The sequence below is a fragment of the Pseudophryne corroboree genome, chromosome 1 (assembly GCF_028390025.1).
Source record: "Pseudophryne corroboree isolate aPseCor3 chromosome 1, aPseCor3.hap2, whole genome shotgun sequence".
Lineage (NCBI taxonomy): Eukaryota > Metazoa > Chordata > Amphibia > Anura > Myobatrachidae > Pseudophryne > Pseudophryne corroboree.
The window spans coordinates 558,374,922-558,395,285 of NC_086444.1; the positions used below are offsets into that span (position 1 = coordinate 558,374,922).

Below are 20,364 nucleotides of genomic sequence, written 5' to 3' on the forward strand. Positions count from 1 at the left end.
GTTTGTGACATCAAATCAGGAACTAAACAGACTGCAGTCATCGCAAGATAGGAGTAGGTCTGGAGCTACTCAGAAACTGCATGAAATTTTTCCTGTGCAGTTCTGCTAATCTTTCGTTTGCACTTCTGCTAAGCTAAGATACACTCCCAGAGGGCGGCGGCTTAGCGTTTGCACTGCTGCTAAAAGCAGCTAGCGAGCGATCAACTCGAAATGAGGGCCATGGGGCCTAATTTAGAGTTGATCGCAGCAGCACATTGCTTAGTAGTTAGGCAAAACCATGTGCCCTGCAGGGGGGCAGATATAACATGTGCAGAGAGAGTTAGATTTGGGTGGGATGTGTTCAAACTGAAATCTAAATTGCACTGTAAAAATAAAGCAGCCAGTATTTACCCTGCACAGAAACAAAATAACCCACCCAAATCTAACTCTCTCTGCACATGTTACATCTGCTCCCCCTGCAGTGCACATGGTTTTGCCCAACTGCTAACAAATTTTCTGCTGCGATCAACACTGAATTACCCCCCATGGTTCTGCCCAACTGCTAACAAATTTGCTGCTGCGATCAACTCTGAATTACCTCCAGAGTCCCCTTTTTTACACATTATGGTAGAGTCACTTTTTACACATTACGGCAGACAGAGTCCACCTTTTTACACATTATGGTAGACAAGTCCCCCTTTTTACGCATTATGGCAGACAGAGTCCACCTTTTTACACATTACAGCAGAGTCCCTTTTTAAACATTATAGCAAACTGATTCCCCCCTTTTACACATTATGGCAGACAGAGACCCCTTTTTACACATTACGGTAGAAAGAGTCCCTTCTTTTTTTTACACATTACAGCAGAGTCCCTTTTTTACACATTACGGCAGACAGAGTCCATCTTTTACACATTAAAACAGGCATATGCATTGTGTGCCACCTAGTTACAGCCCTGGATAAATAGACTGATAGATATACAGTAGGTAGATAGAGAAGTAGACAGGATAGATAGATAGATAGATAGATAGATAGATAGATAGATAGATAGATAGATAGATAGATACTGTCTCTCTGCTGGCCCAGGCAGTCAGGCTCCTCGGTGCATGCTGTGAATGCTGGCATGAGGGAAGCACATCCCAGCATTCACAGCGGCAGTGGCTAGCCTATGTGGACACATATGTCCTATGGGGACACATGCAGCGGCGCCGCCACCAATTACACTGCGCTGCTGCGGCTCCTGAGTCCCCCTCCCTCCTCCTCCCCTGCCTCCAGAGCTGCTCCAATCCTCGCTCCGGTGCCAGGCCGGCAGCACAAACCAGCGGCTTGTAATGAGTCAGTATGACTCATGACAATGCCGCTGACTAAAGTCTCCTTGGAACGGGGATGTGGGCAGTTGTGGCACACACGTAGTTACGGCCCTGATCTGTGTGATAGAAATTCTGTTTTAGAGACGGTTCCTCTATTACACTGGACATACAGTACACTTATCACTTAATTCAAATTACATTTTTTTAGACATAAATATACTGGGCGTTAAATAAATCTCTCAGAAGATACATGGGTCAATGTAGTAAGCCTTGGAGAGTGACAAAGCAGAGAGAGATAAAGTACCAGCCAACCAGCTCCCAACTGTTATTTTTATTTATCAAACTCAGCCTGTAACATGGCAGTTGGGAGCTGATTGGCTGGTGCTTTATCTCTGTGTGATAGAAGTTCTTCTCTTAAAAGAGACAGCATTACTCAGTAATACACACATACATCATATCATAGGACATACACATATCACTCAGTTCAGTGACATTACTGTGTTTGTAATACTTACCTGAGGGCAGGGGCGTAAGTTCAGTCGCCCGGAGGCAAGTTGGAATTTGGTACCTGTAATACCCTGCACCTTCAAGTCTATCTCCTTCAGGTCTTACCTCTTGACTAGCTATGGAAGTCATAAATTCTTACCTGGTTCTTTCCCTCTTGTTTCTTGCAAAAGGAAAATTGGGTTAAGGATGCCGCACAAGAGTAAATGATGTTGCATGAGTAGATAATTAATGTAAGTTTCCAAGAAAACCGACCAACCGAAAAAACTTTCGGAATTAATCACCATCTACCATTAAACTGTCAAAGTTGTGGGTAGAGAAAAGGAGGGTGATTGTCGATGGTGCTCCCATGGGTCTATTACATTGGTAATAAAGAGAAGAGAGAAAAAGAAAAAGAAACCCTTGTTGGGAGCACTCACTCTTGGAAACAATGGAGAGTTAGATAATACTTGATAAATTAGGTATTTAAAACGTAACTTTTAATTATTTATGGGTAAAATACGGAGTACACCCTGTTTTGTTGTTTAAAATGTAATTAAATAAACGTGAATCATTGGTTTCGAATTACCGCTGTGAATATATAGGTAAAAACATGTATATATATAAGGCCAAAAAATTGCAAAAAAAGGTTCGGCATGAAATATGGCAAAATCAAGGAATGTGCCCACCAGGTATTGTTTTTTAGGTTAGTGCAATAATCTGAGTATTGCCGTCAAGTAAAACCTACAACACCAGGTATTCCTTAGTGGTCAACCACCTAAGTACTGACCAGGCCCAACACCGTATTGCTTCCAAGATCGAACGAGATTGGGCATGCGCGGTGTGGTGTGGTAGTAGATTTCGGTTTGAACAGCTGGTATGCAGCTATCAACTACAACACAGACCTGGTTCTTGAAATGGGCAGATAGCCTCTTAGAGAAGAGACATATGTTTGACCATCATTGCACCGAATTGTATTCCAAATATATAGGTATACTAAGGTTTAAATCATATGATCAGTCGGTTTTGCCAAACTGAGCCGCCTGCATGTTGCTTTTGATTGTGTGTGCTATGCAACATAAATCCCAATGGATTTTTCACACGTAGTAGGGCATAAGAAAACCCTTGTTGTACTGATGACACGCCAACAAAAAAACATCAAATAATGAAAGTAATGTAATGTCATTAAGGCTGAAAATTATTCAAAAATATCTTTATCAGCTGTACAGACAGACTGGCAGATAAATAAATAGGGAATGTATTACAAAAGACACAAACCCTCCTGCCCACACTTAGGCTAAACGGAACCTTAGAGCCTGAAACGCCGCATGCTGTCTGTGTGGCAATCTTGCTGCCAAAATAAACCACTAAACATGTATCCACTGAATCTCCACAATAAATTAATCAAAAATATGGCATGCCGAATATAATTTGTGCTTCATTGGCAATTGTATATACAATCATTCATGTGCTCATATTTAAGATATCTGTGGGGAAAAAAAAAGGAATTATGCTGCTGAATATGCAGGAATAAATAAGTGGCAACATATATGTTCCAATTGCTGCAGCTATAGTGGATGACAGTTTGTAGCTATTTTGTAATGTGTCTGCCCAAAATTGACACAGAAAAAAGTACAAATAAAGATAAGCTGTGTATTGATAGCACTTATGAAACAGATTGTTCCATATGTTGTAGATGTGCCTTATATAACTGGCATAATTTGCCGAAAAAAATTGAGGACCAGTGCACCTGTTGTTTAAATTACATAAGTGCGTGGCAGGAGAGCGGGAGACGTGAAAGTGCAGGATATAACTATAAGTGATACTTAGAGCCGTCTGTCGTCTGTCTCCTGTACTGCTGTGTGCCGCTGTCAGTGCCGCATTCAGCTCGAGTTAACGAGCTGTGAAGATCTGCGGCTTGCCCAGTCTCCTCTCCTGCCGGTCTGCTGGTCACGTGAGCGCGCTCACCGTGACCACGTCCACCTCCCCTACGTACGTTTCACAACGAGCTTGTTCACGGGTAGTGTGAACACTGAAGGTGCAGACCCGGTTTTTAAGTCTGCTGAGATAATTGGTAATTGGCTACAGAGTTTAATAATTGTAGCAATGATTACCTCTGGGTCTGGCTGTTTGAAAAGAGCTGCAGTGAAAGCTCAAGGAATGTCCTGCATGTATCAATATGAATAGTGAATAGATGGCCTGCAACATATGCGATGGGAAATTCTGAATATAGTATATTTGAAATTTGTTTGGTGAATATAATAGAATGAGGAAAAATTGTTGTGTAATTAAGCACATATGTGCCGGGAAAAAGAAGAGTATTAAGGTGTGGATAAAATAGATAAATGAAAAAATATAGATAATTAAATAATTAAATAAATATATATATATGAATAAGTAATAATAACTAATAATGGTAAAAGATATGAATATATATGAATAAATATAATTGAAAACTAGGAGTTTGAGGAAAAAGTGGGTGTATAAGAATTAATGTGGCAAATGCAAATTGGTAGTGTTAAAAACAGATAGTGTTAAAAAAACTGATTAGGGGGGGGGGGGTTGGGGGAAAGAAAAGGGGTGGGGGGGGGTTTGTTGTGATGTTAATGGGGAAAAGGGGTGTGTATGTTAGTGAGGTGTTGGAAATATGGTTAATGGGGAAGAAGAGTGAGTATGTTAATGAGGTGTTGGAAGGGAAAAAAACATGGCGTGAGAGATGATAGTGTTGAATGCAATGGTGTGTGAGAGGAACGGGGGTATGGGGTGCCCTGCATTGTGCAGGTTGTATAGTAAAAATAGATTGTGAAAAGTATAAATAGAAAGGGGGAGGACGGGAGGAAAATAGAGGGGAGGGTGAAAAGGAGAAGGGGGGGGGGGGGTTTTGAAAAAAAGGGGGGGGGGGCAGGGAGGAAAAAAAGGGGGGGGGGACTGAAGGATAAATAAAAAGAGGCTATGAGAGAAAGAGATAGTGATGTGTGATAGTGTGGTCCCTACTAGGCTAGTTATTAGTTATTATTTAATGGTAATATGGTTTAATGGTAATATGGTCAAGTTGAAAGAAAGGCGCCATAATTAATGGTTTCATTGAGTCCTTGGGGATGTAGTGAGTTTAGTCTAAAAGTCCACTCACATTCCTTCCGTAAAAGGGTATTGGTCAAATCTCCTCCTCGTATACCCAGTTTAACTTGCTCAAGTCCACAGACCTTAAGTTCATTCCACCGGCCTGCATGTTTAGAGACAAAATGTCGTGCTACAGAGGTGATTTGCTTCATTTTTTGTAGATCTTTTGTCGCATTGCGAATAGATCCAACGTGTTCCAGAATTCTTTGCTTGAATGCTCTGATCGTCATGCCAACGTATCTTTGTCCACATGTGCATACTATGCAATAAATCACTCCTTCTGTTGAGCAGTTAATGAAATGTCTGATTTTAATGTCTTTGCCATAGCGGTCCTGAATGTTGTCAGTCTTAAGAATATATTGACAGGCTTTACAATGACCACATGGATGTGTGCCGATCGTGGGTTGTAATTTGCCTCGTGTTGTTTGGAAATGGCTGGACACCAGTCTATCTTTCAAGTTTCTCGATCTCCTCCAGCTCATGGATACTTGTGGTCCAAGTTTTTGAGATAAAGTGGGATCCAAATGGAGAATTCCCCAGTGTTTTTGAATGGCTTGTTTTACCTGACGCCACTCTTGGCAGAAACCCCCTACAAACCTGATATTCTTGTCTTGTTGTGGTTTTTGTTTCTTTTCAAAGATAAGATGTTCTCTCTGGATATTCTGGATGTTTCTACTGGCTTTCTTGATTGAAGTGTTACTGTATCCCCTTTCTCGTAATCTCTTCGAAAGTTCTTTGCTTTGATCCTCGAAGTCTTGATCATTGGAGCAGTTCCTTCTTAAACGGAGATATTCCCCCTTGGGTATGTTTGTAATTGTTGGGGGAAAGTGGGAGCTAGTTTGGTGTAGCAGAGTGTTTGAGGATGTCTCCTTTCTATATAGTTTTGTTGAGAGCATTTTGTTTACATCTTTATAGATCAGTACATCCAAAAATGGGAGTTCATCCTGACTGATTTGGTGGGTAAGTCGAATATTGAGGTTGTTGTTGTTAAGATGTTCTATAAACAGGAGAAGCATCTGTACATCACCTTCCCATATCATCAGAATATCATCGATGTACCTTACCCACATGATGATATTGGATGTGAAAACATCATTGCTGTCCGTGAACACAAATTCGCGTTCCCACCATCCTAAAAAGATATTCGCATACGTGGGGGCACAAGCTGCCCCCATAGCGGTGCCCCTGGTCTGTAAAAAAAATCTGTTATTGAAGGTGAAGAGATTGTGACTGAGTATGAACTGGAGTAGGTCGGCAAGGAACACATGGAATTTTTCCATGCCTTCCATGTTCATAAAATAATTAACGGCTTCAAGTCCTCTGTCATGATCAATTGAAGTATACAGTGCCTCAACGTCCAAAGAGACTAAGTATTGGTTTGTTTCCAGTTTAACATCATGAATCTTGCGAAGAACATCTGTGGTGTCTTGGACAAAGGAAGGGAGACCCAGAACGTGGTGTCGTAGATGTAGATCGACAAAGATGCTGGCTTTTTCGGTTAAAGATCCTATCCCAGATACGATTGGTCTTCCTGGTGGTTGCCTCATATTCTTATGTATCTTGGGGAGCATGTAGAAAGTAGGGATGCTGGGATGTGTTGTCTGGAGATATTGATATTCTGAAGATGTTATGGTCCCTTCCGCATGAGCATCGGTGAGAATCCGGTTGAATAGTGTCTTGTAATTTTCCATAGGGTTCAGTAATACTCTTTGATAACAAGTTTGGTCTTCCAACTGTCGATAGGCTTCCTGTATATACTGTTCGCGGGGCCATACCACCACGTTTCCCCCTTTATCAGATGGCTTTATAATGACATCTTGCCATGATTCAATCTCTTTGAGAGCATTAAGTTCCTTCCTGGATAGATTGGAATTGTACAGACTTCTGGTCTTCCGAAGATGTATATGGTCAAGTTCTTGAGACACTAATTTGGTGAATATCTGTACTTCTGGGCTCGTCTGCTCTGTTGGGAAAAACGTAGACCTTTTCTTACAAATGACCCTCGTACTGACTTCCCACTGGGAGTCTGTGGTTGGTGTTGATTCTGTATCCAAAGATTGTAGAGCTTCCAATGCTTCCAGTTCAAGTCCAGAAAGATCTGATGTATTCATGTTGTCACCTGTTTCTGTCTGATAAGATTGTGTACCGTCAGTTTTGGAAGTAGCTATTTTATTATGAAATTTAGTAAGAAGTAACTTCCTGCAAAAAAGTTTTAAATCTTTTTCCCATTTGAATCTGTTGAACTTTTCGGTTGGTGAATAGGAGAGACCTTTGCTCAGGACTTGGATTTGATCGTGATCTAAAATGTGTGCTGAGAGGTTGATAATCTTGAGTTGTGAAGAAGTATCCGTTGGTATTGGGAAGACTGAAGTTACCTTCTGCGTGAATTCCGTACTGGTTGTCTTCTCGGTGGTAGTTGATCCCACTGTTGTTGACGGCCTCTTCCTCCTCTTGCGCCCCCTCCTTGTCTTTCGTTTGCTGGGTGCCTTGATCCCCTTCCCCTGGGGGGATCCCCTAAAAAATGCTGTTGATGATATTGGGAGGAACTGTTACTCTCACCTCTGAAGTTTGTGGTTACTGATGCGTTGGGGATATATTCCGGAATATCTTCAGTTCCAGATGTCTCTATATCTGATGAAGAGTAGTGTTCAGGGTTTCTAGGGGGTCGCGATTGCCAGGAGGGCTTATTCCACTTGAATATTTTGCCCGATGCAAAGTCCTTTTTATCTCTAGCAAATTTATTTCTTTTTCTGTCGATGATGGTTTGTTCGTATGTTAGAAGGTCTTGTTTGTTTTTCTCGAAACAGCGTTGAAATTGTGTATCTTTCTCCCAGGGCTCCAATTTCTTACTTAAATCGTCCAGGTCACGTTCACAGCCCTCGAGTATGAGATGGTTGTGTTTAATCAAAATGCCCATGAGTTCCATGGAGCATTTGAGGAGACAGTTGTCCCAATCAGTTTTAAGATTTTCACTGGCCAGGCTGAAAGTGGGAAAAACTCTTGGCCTAAGGCCGCGTGGTGCAATTTTGTTCTTAAGGTAGTTCTCTAATGTAGTGAGGTCCCAACTGGTTCTTATTTGTTTGTGCAGTAATTGTTTGAGTTGTACAAAATCAGATTCCCAGTTGGTATGTGGTTCTGTATCTACTACGTTGCTTGGAAAAATTTCATCTAAGTTTTCTCTATTCCTATGTTTGTAGGACAATTCCTGCTTTAAACTGAAGCTCATGTTAATGATGTATGGGACTATGCCCGTTGGTGTACTGAAAGGCTGTAGTTACTGGAAAATTGTTCGTTATCAAATATTCCGTGCTGGTATTCCTAAGAAAACTATTTCTAGTTGTATACAATATGCAAAAGGAAAATTGGGTTAAGGATGCCGCACAAGAGTAAATGATGTTGCATGAGTAGATAATTAATGTAAGTTTCCAAGAAAACCGACCAACCGAAAAAACTTTCGGAATTAATCACCATCTACCATTAAACTGTCAAAGTTGTGGGTAGAGAAAAGGAGGGTGATTGTCGATGGTGCTCCCATGGGTCTATTACATTGGTAATAAAGAGAAGAGAGAAAAAGAAAAAGAAACCCTTGTTGGGAGCACTCACTCTTGGAAACAATGGAGAGTTAGATAATACTTGATAAATTAGGTATTTAAAACGTAACTTTTAATTATTTATGGGTAAAATACGGAGTACACCCTGTTTTGTTGTTTAAAATGTAATTAAATAAACGTGAATCATTGGTTTCGAATTACCGCTGTGAATATATAGGTAAAAACATGTATATATATAAGGCCAAAAAATTGCAAAAAAAGGTTCGGCATGAAATATGGCAAAATCAAGGAATGTGCCCACCAGGTATTGTTTTTTAGGTTAGTGCAATAATCTGAGTATTGCCGTCAAGTAAAACCTACAACACCAGGTATTCCTTAGTGGTCAACCACCTAAGTACTGACCAGGCCCAACACCGTATTGCTTCCAAGATCGAACGAGATTGGGCATGCGCGGTGTGGTGTGGTAGTAGATTTCGGTTTGAACAGCTGGTATGCAGCTATCAACTACAACACAGACCTGGTTCTTGAAATGGGCAGATAGCCTCTTAGAGAAGAGACATATGTTTGACCATCATTGCACCGAATTGTATTCCAAATATATAGGTATACTAAGGTTTAAATCATATGATCAGTCGGTTTTGCCAAACTGAGCCGCCTGCATGTTGCTTTTGATTGTGTGTGCTATGCAACATAAATCCCAATGGATTTTTCACACGTAGTAGGGCATAAGAAAACCCTTGTTGTACTGATGACACGCCAACAAAAAAACATTAAATAATGAAAGTAATGTAATGTCATTAAGGCTGAAAATTATTCAAAAATATCTTTATCAGCTGTACAGACAGACTGGCAGATAAATAAATAGGGAATGTATTACAAAAGACACAAACCCTCCTGCCCACACTTAGGCTAAACGGAACCTTAGAGCCTGAAACGCCGCATGCTGTCTGTGTGGCAATCTTGTTGCCAAAATAAACCACTAAACATGTATCCACTGAATCTCCACAATAAATTAATCAAAAATATGGCATGCCGAATATAATTTGTGCTTCATTGGCAATTGTATATACAATCATTCATGTGCTCATATTTAAGATATCTGTGGGGAAAAAAAAGGAATTATGCTGCTGAATATGCAGGAATAAATAAGTGGCAACATATATGTTCCAATTGCTGCAGCTATAGTGGATGACAGTTTGTAGCTATTTTGTAATGTGTCTGCCCAAAATTGACACAGAAAAAAGTACAAATAAAGATAAGCTGTGTATTGATAGCACTTATGAAACAGATTGTTCCATATGTTGTAGATGTGCCTTATATAACTGGCATAATTTGCCGAAAAAAATTGAGGACCAGTGCACCTGTTGTTTAAATTACATAAGTGCGTGGCAGGAGAGCGGGAGACGTGAAAGTGCAGGATATAACTATAAGTGATACTTAGAGCCGTCTGTCGTCTGTCTCCTGTACTGCTGTGTGCCGCTGTCAGTGCCGCATTCAGCTCGAGTTAACGAGCTGTGAAGATCTGCGGCTTGCCCAGTCTCCTCTCCTGCCGGTCTGCTGGTCACGTGAGCGCGCTCACCGTGACCACGTCCACCTCCCCTACGTACGTTTCACAACGAGCTTGTTCACGGGTAGTGTGAACACTGAAGGTGCAGACCCGGTTTTTAAGTCTGCTGAGATAATTGGTAATTGGCTACAGAGTTTAATAATTGTAGCAATGATTACCTCTGGGTCTGGCTGTTTGAAAAGAGCTGCAGTGAAAGCTCAAGGAATGTCCTGCATGTATCAATATGAATAGTGAATAGATGGCCTGCAACATATGCGATGGGAAATTCTGAATATAGTATATTTGAAATTTGTTTGGTGAATATAATAGAATGAGGAAAAATTGTTGTGTAATTAAGCACATATGTGCCGGGAAAAAGAAGAGTATTAAGGTGTGGATAAAATAGATAAATGAAAAAATATAGATAATTAAATAATTAAATAAATATATATATATGAATAAGTAATAATAACTAATAATGGTAAAAGATATGAATATATATGAATAAATATAATTGAAAACTAGGAGTTTGAGGAAAAAGTGGGTGTATAAGAATTAATGTGGCAAATGCAAATTGGTAGTGTTAAAAACAGATAGTGTTAAAAAAACTGATTAGGGGGGGGGGGTTGGGGGAAAGAAAAGGGGTGGGGGGGGGTTTGTTGTGATGTTAATGGGGAAAAGGGGTGTGTATGTTAGTGAGGTGTTGGAAATATGGTTAATGGGGAAGAAGAGTGAGTATGTTAATGAGGTGTTGGAAGGGAAAAAAACATGGCGTGAGAGATGATAGTGTTGAATGCAATGGTGTGTGAGAGGAACGGGGGTATGGGGTGCCCTGCATTGTGCAGGTTGTATAGTAAAAATAGACTGTGAAAAGTATAAATAGAAAGGGGGAGGACGGGAGGAAAATAGAGGGGAGGGTGAAAAGGAGAAGGGGGGGGGGGTTTGAAAAAAAGGGGGGAGGGGCGGGGAGGAAAAAAAGGGGGGGGGGGACTGAAGGATAAATAAAAAGAGGCTATGAGAGAAAGAGATAGTGATGTGTGATAGTGTGGTCCCTACTAGGCTAGTTATTAGTTATTATTTAATGGTAATATGGTTTAATGGTAATATGGTCAAGTTGAAAGAAAGGCGCCATAATTAATGGTTTCATTGAGTCCTTGGGGATGTAGTGAGTTTAGTCTAAAAGTCCACTCACATTCCTTCCGTAAAAGGGTATTGGTCAAATCTCCTCCTCGTATACCCAGTTTAACTTGCTCAAGTCCACAGACCTTAAGTTCATTCCACCGGCCTGCATGTTTAGAGACAAAATGTCGTGCTACAGAGGTGATTTGCTTCATTTTTTGTAGATCTTTTGTCGCATTGCGAATAGATCCAACGTGTTCCAGAATTCTTTGCTTGAATGCTCTGATCGTCATGCCAACGTATCTTTGTCCACATGTGCATACTATGCAATAAATCACTCCTTCTGTTGAGCAGTTAATGAAATGTCTGATTTTAATGTCTTTGCCATAGCGGTCCTGAATGTTGTCAGTCTTAAGAATATATTGACAGGCTTTACAATGACCACATGGATGTGTGCCGATCGTGGGTTGTAATTTGCCTCGTGTTGTTTGGAAATGGCTGGACACCAGTCTATCTTTCAAGTTTCTCGATCTCCTCCAGCTCATGGATACTTGTGGTCCAAGTTTTTGAGATAAAGTGGGATCCAAATGGAGAATTCCCCAGTGTTTTTGAATGGCTTGTTTTACCTGACGCCACTCTTGGCAGAAACCCCCTACAAACCTGATATTCTTGTCTTGTTGTGGTTTTTGTTTCTTTTCAAAGATAAGATGTTCTCTCTGGATATTCTGGATGTTTCTACTAGCTTTCTTGATTGAAGTGTTACTGTATCCCCTTTCTCGTAATCTCTTCGAAAGTTCTTTGCTTTGATCCTCGAAGTCTTGATCATTGGAGCAGTTCCTTCTTAAACGGAGATATTCCCCCTTGGGTATGTTTGTAATTGTTGGGGGAAAGTGGGAGCTAGTTTGGTGTAGCAGAGTGTTTGAGGATGTCTCCTTTCTATATAGTTTTGTTGAGAGCATTTTGTTTACATCTTTATAGATCAGTACATCCAAAAATGGGAGTTCATCCTGACTGATTTGGTGGGTAAGTCGAATATTGAGGTTGTTGTTGTTAAGATGTTCTATAAACAGGAGAAGCATCTGTACATCACCTTCCCATATCATCAGAATATCATCGATGTACCTTACCCACATGATGATATTGGATGTGAAAACATCATTGCTGTCCGTGAACACAAATTCGCGTTCCCACCATCCTAAAAAGATATTCGCATACGTGGGGGCACAAGCTGCCCCCATAGCGGTGCCCCTGGTCTGTAAAAAAAATCTGTTATTGAATCTATCCAGGAAGGAACTTAATGCTCTCAAAGAGATTGAATCATGGCAAGATGTCATTATAAAGCCATCTGATAAAGGGGGAAACGTGGTGGTATGGCCCCGCGAACAGTATATACAGGAAGCCTATCGACAGTTGGAAGACCAAACTTGTTATCAAAGAGTATTACTGAACCCTATGGAAAATTACAAGACACTATTCAACCGGATTCTCACCGATGCTCATGCGGAAGGGACCATAACATCTTCAGAATATCAATATCTCCAGACAACACATCCCAGCATCCCTACTTTCTACATGCTCCCCAAGATACATAAGAATATGAGGCAACCACCAGGAAGACCAATCGTATCTGGGATAGGATCTTTAACCGAAAAAGCCAGCATCTTTGTCGATCTACATCTACGACACCACGTTCTGGGTCTCCCTTCCTTTGTCCAAGACACCACAGATGTTCTTCGCAAGATTCATGATGTTAAACTGGAAACAAACCAATACTTAGTCTCTTTGGACGTTGAGGCACTGTATACTTCAATTGATCATGACAGAGGACTTGAAGCCGTTAATTATTTTATGAACATGGAAGGCATGGAAAAATTCCATGTGTTCCTTGCCGACCTACTCCAGTTCATACTCAGTCACAATCTCTTCACCTTCAATAACAGATTTTTTTTACAGACCAGGGGCACCGCTATGGGGGCAGCTTGTGCCCCCACGTATGCGAATATCTTTTTAGGATGGTGGGAACGCGAATTTGTGTTCACGGACAGCAATGATGTTTTCACATCCAATATCATCATGTGGGTAAGGTACATCGATGATATTCTGATGATATGGGAAGGTGATGTACAGATGCTTCTCCTGTTTATAGAACATCTTAACAACAACAACCTCAATATTCGACTTACCCACCAAATCAGTCAGGATGAACTCCCATTTTTGGATGTACTGATCTATAAAGATGTAAACAAAATGCTCTCAACAAAACTATATAGAAAGGAGACATCCTCAAACACTCTGCTACACCAAACTAGCTCCCACTTTCCCCCAACAATTACAAACATACCCAAGGGGGAATATCTCCGTTTAAGAAGGAACTGCTCCAATGATCAAGACTTCGAGGATCAAAGCAAAGAACTTTCAAAGAGATTACGAGAAAGGGGATACAGTAACACTTCAATCAAGAAAGCCAGTAGAAACATCCAGAATATCCAGAGAGAACATCTTATCTTTGAAAAGAAACAAAAACCACAACAAGACAAGAATATCAGGTTTGTAGGGGGTTTCTGCCAAGAGTGGCGTCAGGTAAAACAAGCCATTCAAAAACACTGGGGAATTCTCCATTTGGATCCCACTTTATCTCAAAAACTTGGACCACAAGTATCCATGAGCTGGAGGAGATCGAGAAACTTGAAAGATAGACTGGTGTCCAGCCATTTCCAAACAACACGAGGCAAATTACAACCCACGATCGGCACACATCCATGTGGTCATTGTAAAGCCTGTCAATATATTCTTAAGACTGACAACATTCAGGACCGCTATGGCAAAGACATTAAAATCAGACATTTCATTAACTGCTCAACAGAAGGAGTGATTTATTGCATAGTATGCACATGTGGACAAAGATACGTTGGCATGACGATCAGAGCATTCAAGCAAAGAATTCTGGAACACGTTGGATCTATTCGCAATGCGACAAAAGATCTACAAAAAATGAAGCAAATCACCTCTGTAGCACGACATTTTGTCTCTAAACATGCAGGCCGGTGGAATGAACTTAAGGTCTGTGGACTTGAGCAAGTTAAACTGGGTATACGAGGAGGAGATTTGACCAATACCCTTTTACGGAAGGAATGTGAGTGGACTTTTAGACTAAACTCACTACATCCCCAAGGACTCAATGAAACCATTAATTATGGCGCCTTTCTTTCAACTTGACCATATTACCATTAAACCATATTACCATTAAATAATAACTAATAACTAGCCTAGTAGGGACCACACTATCACACATCACTATCTCTTTCTCTCATAGCCTCTTTTTATTTATCCTTCAGTCCCCCCCCCCTTTTTTTCCTCCCCGCCCCCCCCCCCCCCCCCTTTTTTTCAAACCCCCCCCCCCCCCCTTCTCCTTTTCACCCTCCCCTCTATTTTCCTCCCGTCCTCCCCCTTTCTATTTATACTTTTCACAATCTATTTTTACTATACAACCTGCACAATGCAGGGCACCCCATACCCCCGTTCCTCTCACACACCATTGCATTCAACACTATCATCTCTCACGCCATGTTTTTTTCCCTTCCAACACCTCATTAACATACTCACTCTTCTTCCCCATTAACCATATTTCCAACACCTCACTAACATACACACCCCTTTTCCCCATTAACATCACAACAAACCCCCCCCCCCACCCCTTTTCTTTCCCCCAACCCCCCCCCCCCCCCTAATCAGTTTTTTTAACACTATCTGTTTTTAACACTACCAATTTGCATTTGCCACATTAATTCTTATACACCCACTTTTTCCTCAAACTCCTAGTTTTCAATTATATTTATTCATATATATTCATATCTTTTACCATTATTAGTTATTATTACTTATTCATATATATATATTTATTTAATTATTTAATTATCTATATTTTTTCATTTATCTATTTTATCCACACCTTAATACTCTTCTTTTTCCCGGCACATATGTGCTTAATTACACAACAATTTTTCCTCATTCTATTATATTCACCAAACAAATTTCAAATATACTATATTCAGAATTTCCCATCGCATATGTTGCAGGCCATCTATTCACTATTCATATTGATACATGCAGGACATTCCTTGAGCTTTCACTGCAGCTCTTTTCAAACAGCCAGACCCAGAGGTAGTCATTGCTACAATTATTAAACTCTGTAGCCAATTACCAATTATCTCAGCAGACTTAAAAACCGGGTCTGCACCTTCAGTGTTCACACTACCCGTGAACAAGCTCGTTGTGAAACGTACGTAGGGGAGGTGGACGTGGTCACGGTGAGCGCGCTCACGTGACCAGCAGACCGGCAGGAGAGGAGACTGGGCAAGCCGCAGATCTTCACAGCTCGTTAACTCGAGCTGAATGCGGCACTGACAGCGGCACACAGCAGTACAGGAGACAGACGACAGACGGCTCTAAGTATCACTTATAGTTATATCCTGCACTTTCACGTCTCCCGCTCTCCTGCCACGCACTTATGTAATTTAAACAACAGGTGCACTGGTCCTCAATTTTTTTCGGCAAATTATGCCAGTTATATAAGGCACATCTACAACATATGGAACAATCTGTTTCATAAGTGCTATCAATACACAGCTTATCTTTATTTGTACTTTTTTCTGTGTCAATTTTGGGCAGACACATTACAAAATAGCTACAAACTGTCATCCACTATAGCTGCAGCAATTGGAACATATATGTTGCCACTTATTTATTCCTGCATATTCAGCAGCATAATTCCTTTTTTTCCCCCACAGATATCTTAAATATGAGCACATGAATGATTGTATATACAATTGCCAATGAAGCACAAATTATATTCGGCATGCCATATTTTTGATTAATTTATTGTGGAGATTCAGTGGATACATGTTTAGTGGTTTATTTTGGCAACAAGATTGCCACACAGACAGCATGCGGCGTTTCAGGCTCTAAGGTTCCGTTTAGCCTAAGTGTGGGCAGGAGGGTTTGTGTCTTTTGTAATACATTCCCTATTTATTTATCTGCCAGTCTGTCTGTACAGCTGATAAAGATATTTTTGAATAATTTTCAGCCTTAATGACATTACATTACTTTCATTATTTAATGTTTTTTTGTTGGCGTGTCATCAGTACAACAAGGGTTTTCTTATGCCCTACTACGTGTGAAAAATCCATTGGGATTTATGTTGCATAGCACACACAATCAAAAGCAACATGCAGGCGGCTCAGTTTGGCAAAACCGACTGATCATATGATTTAAACCTTAGTAAACCTATATATTTGGAATACAATTCGGTGCAATGATGGTCAAACATATGTCTCTTCTCTAAGAGGCTATCTGCCCATTTCAAGAACCAGGTCTGTGTTGTAGTTGATAGCTGCATACCAGCTGTTCAAACCGAAATCTACTACCACACCACACCGCGCATGCCCAATCTCGTTCGATCTTGGAAGCAATACGGTGTTGGGCCTGGTCAGTACTTAGGTGGTTGACCACTAAGGAATACCTGGTGTTGTAGGTTTTACTTGACGGCAATACTCAGATTATTGCACTAACCTAAAAAACAATACCTGGTGGGCACATTCCTTGATTTTGCCATATTTCATGCCGAACCTTTTTTTGCAATTTTTTGGCCTTATATATATACATGTTTTTACCTATATATTCACAGCGGTAATTCGAAACCAATGATTCACGTTTATTTAATTACATTTTAAACAACAAAACAGGGTGTACTCCGTATTTTACCCATAAATAATTAAAAGTTACGTTTTAAATACCTAATTTATCAAGTATTATCTAACTCTCCATTGTTTCCAAGAGTGAGTGCTCCCAACAAGGGTTTCTTTTTCTTTTTCTCTCTCCTCTTGTTTCTTGGACAGAGACGCAAGGACTCCCAGAATGTCCCAAGACACAGTAAATGACAACCAAATCTGTGATATTTAAGTTAATCAAGTGTAAATGTGTTATTTATGGCAAATGTAAGTTTTCTTTGCTTCACTAATATAAAGACTCATACCGGTATGAAGAAAACATTTTTATCACAACAGTGTAACAATTTTAGTTAAAATCTAGTAACAAAGGGAATATATTGCTATAGGTTGTACTCCTTTTAACAGCTGCAAACACTCCAAATGATTACTTATTAATTATACAGATTGTTTTAGCATCCCATCCACAACAAAATAAACAATGTACAAGTCATTTTCACAGACCTATATACTCAATACCTAGCATGCAGTATATGGCCAATATATCTTTTGTGCACACAATGAAGTAAAATGTCTGAACTCAGGTCAAAAGTCCCATGCAGTAAATTGTAATAACACTGTTTCCTGTGAAGGACTGTGAGACAGTGATGATAGGCACCAATAATTACATAGAGTATACTTGAAACTGTGTTAGGAAAAAAACAATATCAAAGTAGTAGGAAGATCAACTCCATGCTTCAGTCCCACATTAAGTTTCTTCCTATATGTCACCTATATGTTTCTTCATATGTCATGCTGCAGTCCCTCCCCAAACTGCTTTTTTTTTTTTTAAATAAACTTTATCTAAAATGTCACTGGCCACTACACTGTTTTTAAAAATGTCCTTATATTATTGGTGTATCACAGTACTCTCCCCCTTAAAAAAAGAAAAAGCAAATCTGGTGTGTGTGTGTGTGTGTGTGTGTGTGTGTGTGTGTGTGTGTGTATATATATATATATATATATATATATTTTAGAGATGAGCAGGACCCACCCGAAAATTGTGATCCGAGGTGGGATCAAAGTTCGGCTTTGGTTTTCCCATATGACTCGTATTCCAATATGAGGCAAAATGTCATCCTCTTGCTGTCAGATTCTCGCAGGTTTTGGATTCTATTTAAGGCCCCTGGTGATCATGCCATCTTCACTCCGGCTGTGGAGCTTGTAGTGAGCGTACTTTTCCATGCTGTCTCCATCCAGGGGTGTTGTGTTGTCCATCCAGGGGTACTGCAGTGTTGTCCATTAAAGGGCTGGGGCTTGCTCCTGGAGTGCTCAGCTCTATCTGTGCTGTGTCCATCCAGGGGTTCTGTGTTGTCCATCCAGTGGTGCTGCATTGTTGTCCATCCAGGGGTGCTGCATTGTTGTCCATCCAGGGGTGCTGCAGTGTTGTTCATCAAGGGGCTGCTTTGTCGAGGGGGGCTGTGTCCATCCAGGGGTGCTGTGTTGTCCATCAAGGGCTGCAGCATTGTTGTCCATCCAGGGGTGCTACAGTGTTGTTCATCAAGGGGCTGGGGCTGCTTTGTCCAGAGGCGCTCTGTCCGTGCTGTGTCCATCCAGGGGTACTGTGTTGCCCATCCAGGGGTGCTGCAGTGTTGTCCAATGAGGGGTGCTGCAATGTTGTGCATCAAGGGGCTGGGGCTGCTTTGTCTTCCAGGGGTGTTCTGTCCATGCTGTGTCCATCCAGGGGTGCTATGTTGTCCATCCAGGAGTGCTCTATCAATCTAAGGGTGTGACCCAGGCTAAAAAAAAATTAAAGCAAAAAATATAATTGAAAAACAAAACAAAAACAAATATATATATATATCCATATCCCTCTCTTTCTTTCTTTCTTTCTTTCTTTCTTTCTTTCTTTCTTTCTTTCTTTCTTTCTTTCTTTCTTTCTTTCTTTCTTTCTTTCTGTAAAACATACTTGCCTACCTGACCCTCTCCATGAGGGAGAAAATGCTCTGTTCCTGGACTTTCCTGGTAATGTATGATTGCCATCACCTGTGGTGAAACACCTTTCTTATCAATTACCTAGCTCACCACAGGTGATGGCAATCATACATTACCAGGAAAGTCGAGAAACAGAGCATTTTCTCCCTCATGGAGAGGGTCAGGTAGGCAAGTATGGTGTAAAAGGCAAATACCACTGAACCTCACAAAATCTCCTGAACCATAAGGACTAGTAACTTGAAATGTGGACAGGTGCTTGCTTTCGCAACGTAGGCACCCACTATGAATTGATTTTTCAAAATTACACCCACAAAAGGGTTAAAAGCGGTGAGATAATTCCCCCCTCACAGAGGAGAGTTAAGACAGCCAACTCAGCCGGGGCTATAAAGAATGCATGGTGCCAGCTATACCAAGTCACGGAGGGAGGAGGACACGATACTCTGTTCCTGGACTTCCTTGCCAGAGGCAGTTGCAGAGCAGTCTATTATTCAAATATATTTGTAGAATTATATAGATAACGCGCACAGCTGGTCTGCAGGGACCGGAGCTCTCAGTGAATTGACAGGGCTTCAGCTATGCTGTCATTCAGCCATCTGCAGCATTTAGAATCTCACAGTCCACCACCAGCACTGTCACCTGCTGCAGTGCAAACTGAGTGTTACCAGGCCGAAGCCATCCTGTCCCCTATTGCTGGTGTTGGCAGGGCTTCTGGGACAGAGCAGATTCTCCTGGGACTCTTTACCCGGGCACAGGCCTTTTGGAGCAGCCTTGGGGGGGGGGGGGCAGTCGCAGCAGGGAGAGCGTACACTGCATGATGTGTATGTGGGGGGTGAGCGATAGCACCCACCACCACCCCAGCAGCCATACCAGCTGCCCCCCTGCTCCTCACCCGGCACTCCCCCCACCATTTCCTGTGCATCACACGGCGATACAGAATCTTTTTGAGAATATTTCCTAAGTAGGGATGCTGGCCACACCTCCCTGCATTGACCACTGCTGGGACAGCTGTCTGTGCCTCTGTCGCAGAGCTCTGTTGGAAGAGCAGCGGTAACACTTGCATCCTGCTGTACATGCAGGTGCCCCTTTAGGGCTTGGAGCCCGGAGGCACGTGTCTCCATTGCCTCTGGGAGTTATGCACCTGCCTAGGGAATTTATCAATCTCCCACAAGATAAAGGAAAAAACTGCCTTTTGCACACTCTAAATGTTATTTTTTTAATTCATTTTAATATTTGATACACAAATTGATATGTGTTCTTCATGAGTTTGTTATCAACAAGATCAGAACTGTTCTAAACACATGATTTCATATGTATAATAATAAACTGTGTTTTTATCTTAATGTGGTGCTCAGAGAAATTAGTGGCAGGGCCATTTCTAGACAATTTGGCTGCCAGTGCGAACTTTAAAAAATGTGGCATTTCAAAAAGGACACACTTGTGCACACTGAAGGCACGCATACAAAATGGGCATGGCCTTGCTGCAAGGGGCGTGGCCTTGCAGGAAAAGACACCATATTATGCCTCACAGTTATGCCTCTGACTCCATATTATGTCTCA

The 20,364-nt window shown here is 41.1% G+C and overlaps 3 pseudogenes; 1 reads left to right on the forward strand and 2 right to left on the reverse strand.

Moving 5' to 3' along the window:
* Positions 1 to 2,515: 2,515 nt before the first annotated feature.
* Positions 2,516 to 2,634, reverse strand: LOC134945600 (5S ribosomal RNA; annotated as a pseudogene).
* A 6,164-nt stretch (positions 2,635 to 8,798) lies between these two features.
* Positions 8,799 to 8,917, reverse strand: LOC134945605 (5S ribosomal RNA; annotated as a pseudogene).
* A 7,607-nt stretch (positions 8,918 to 16,524) lies between these two features.
* On the forward strand, positions 16,525 to 16,643 carry LOC134945608 (5S ribosomal RNA; annotated as a pseudogene).
* The last annotated feature ends 3,721 nt before the right edge of the window (positions 16,644 to 20,364 follow it).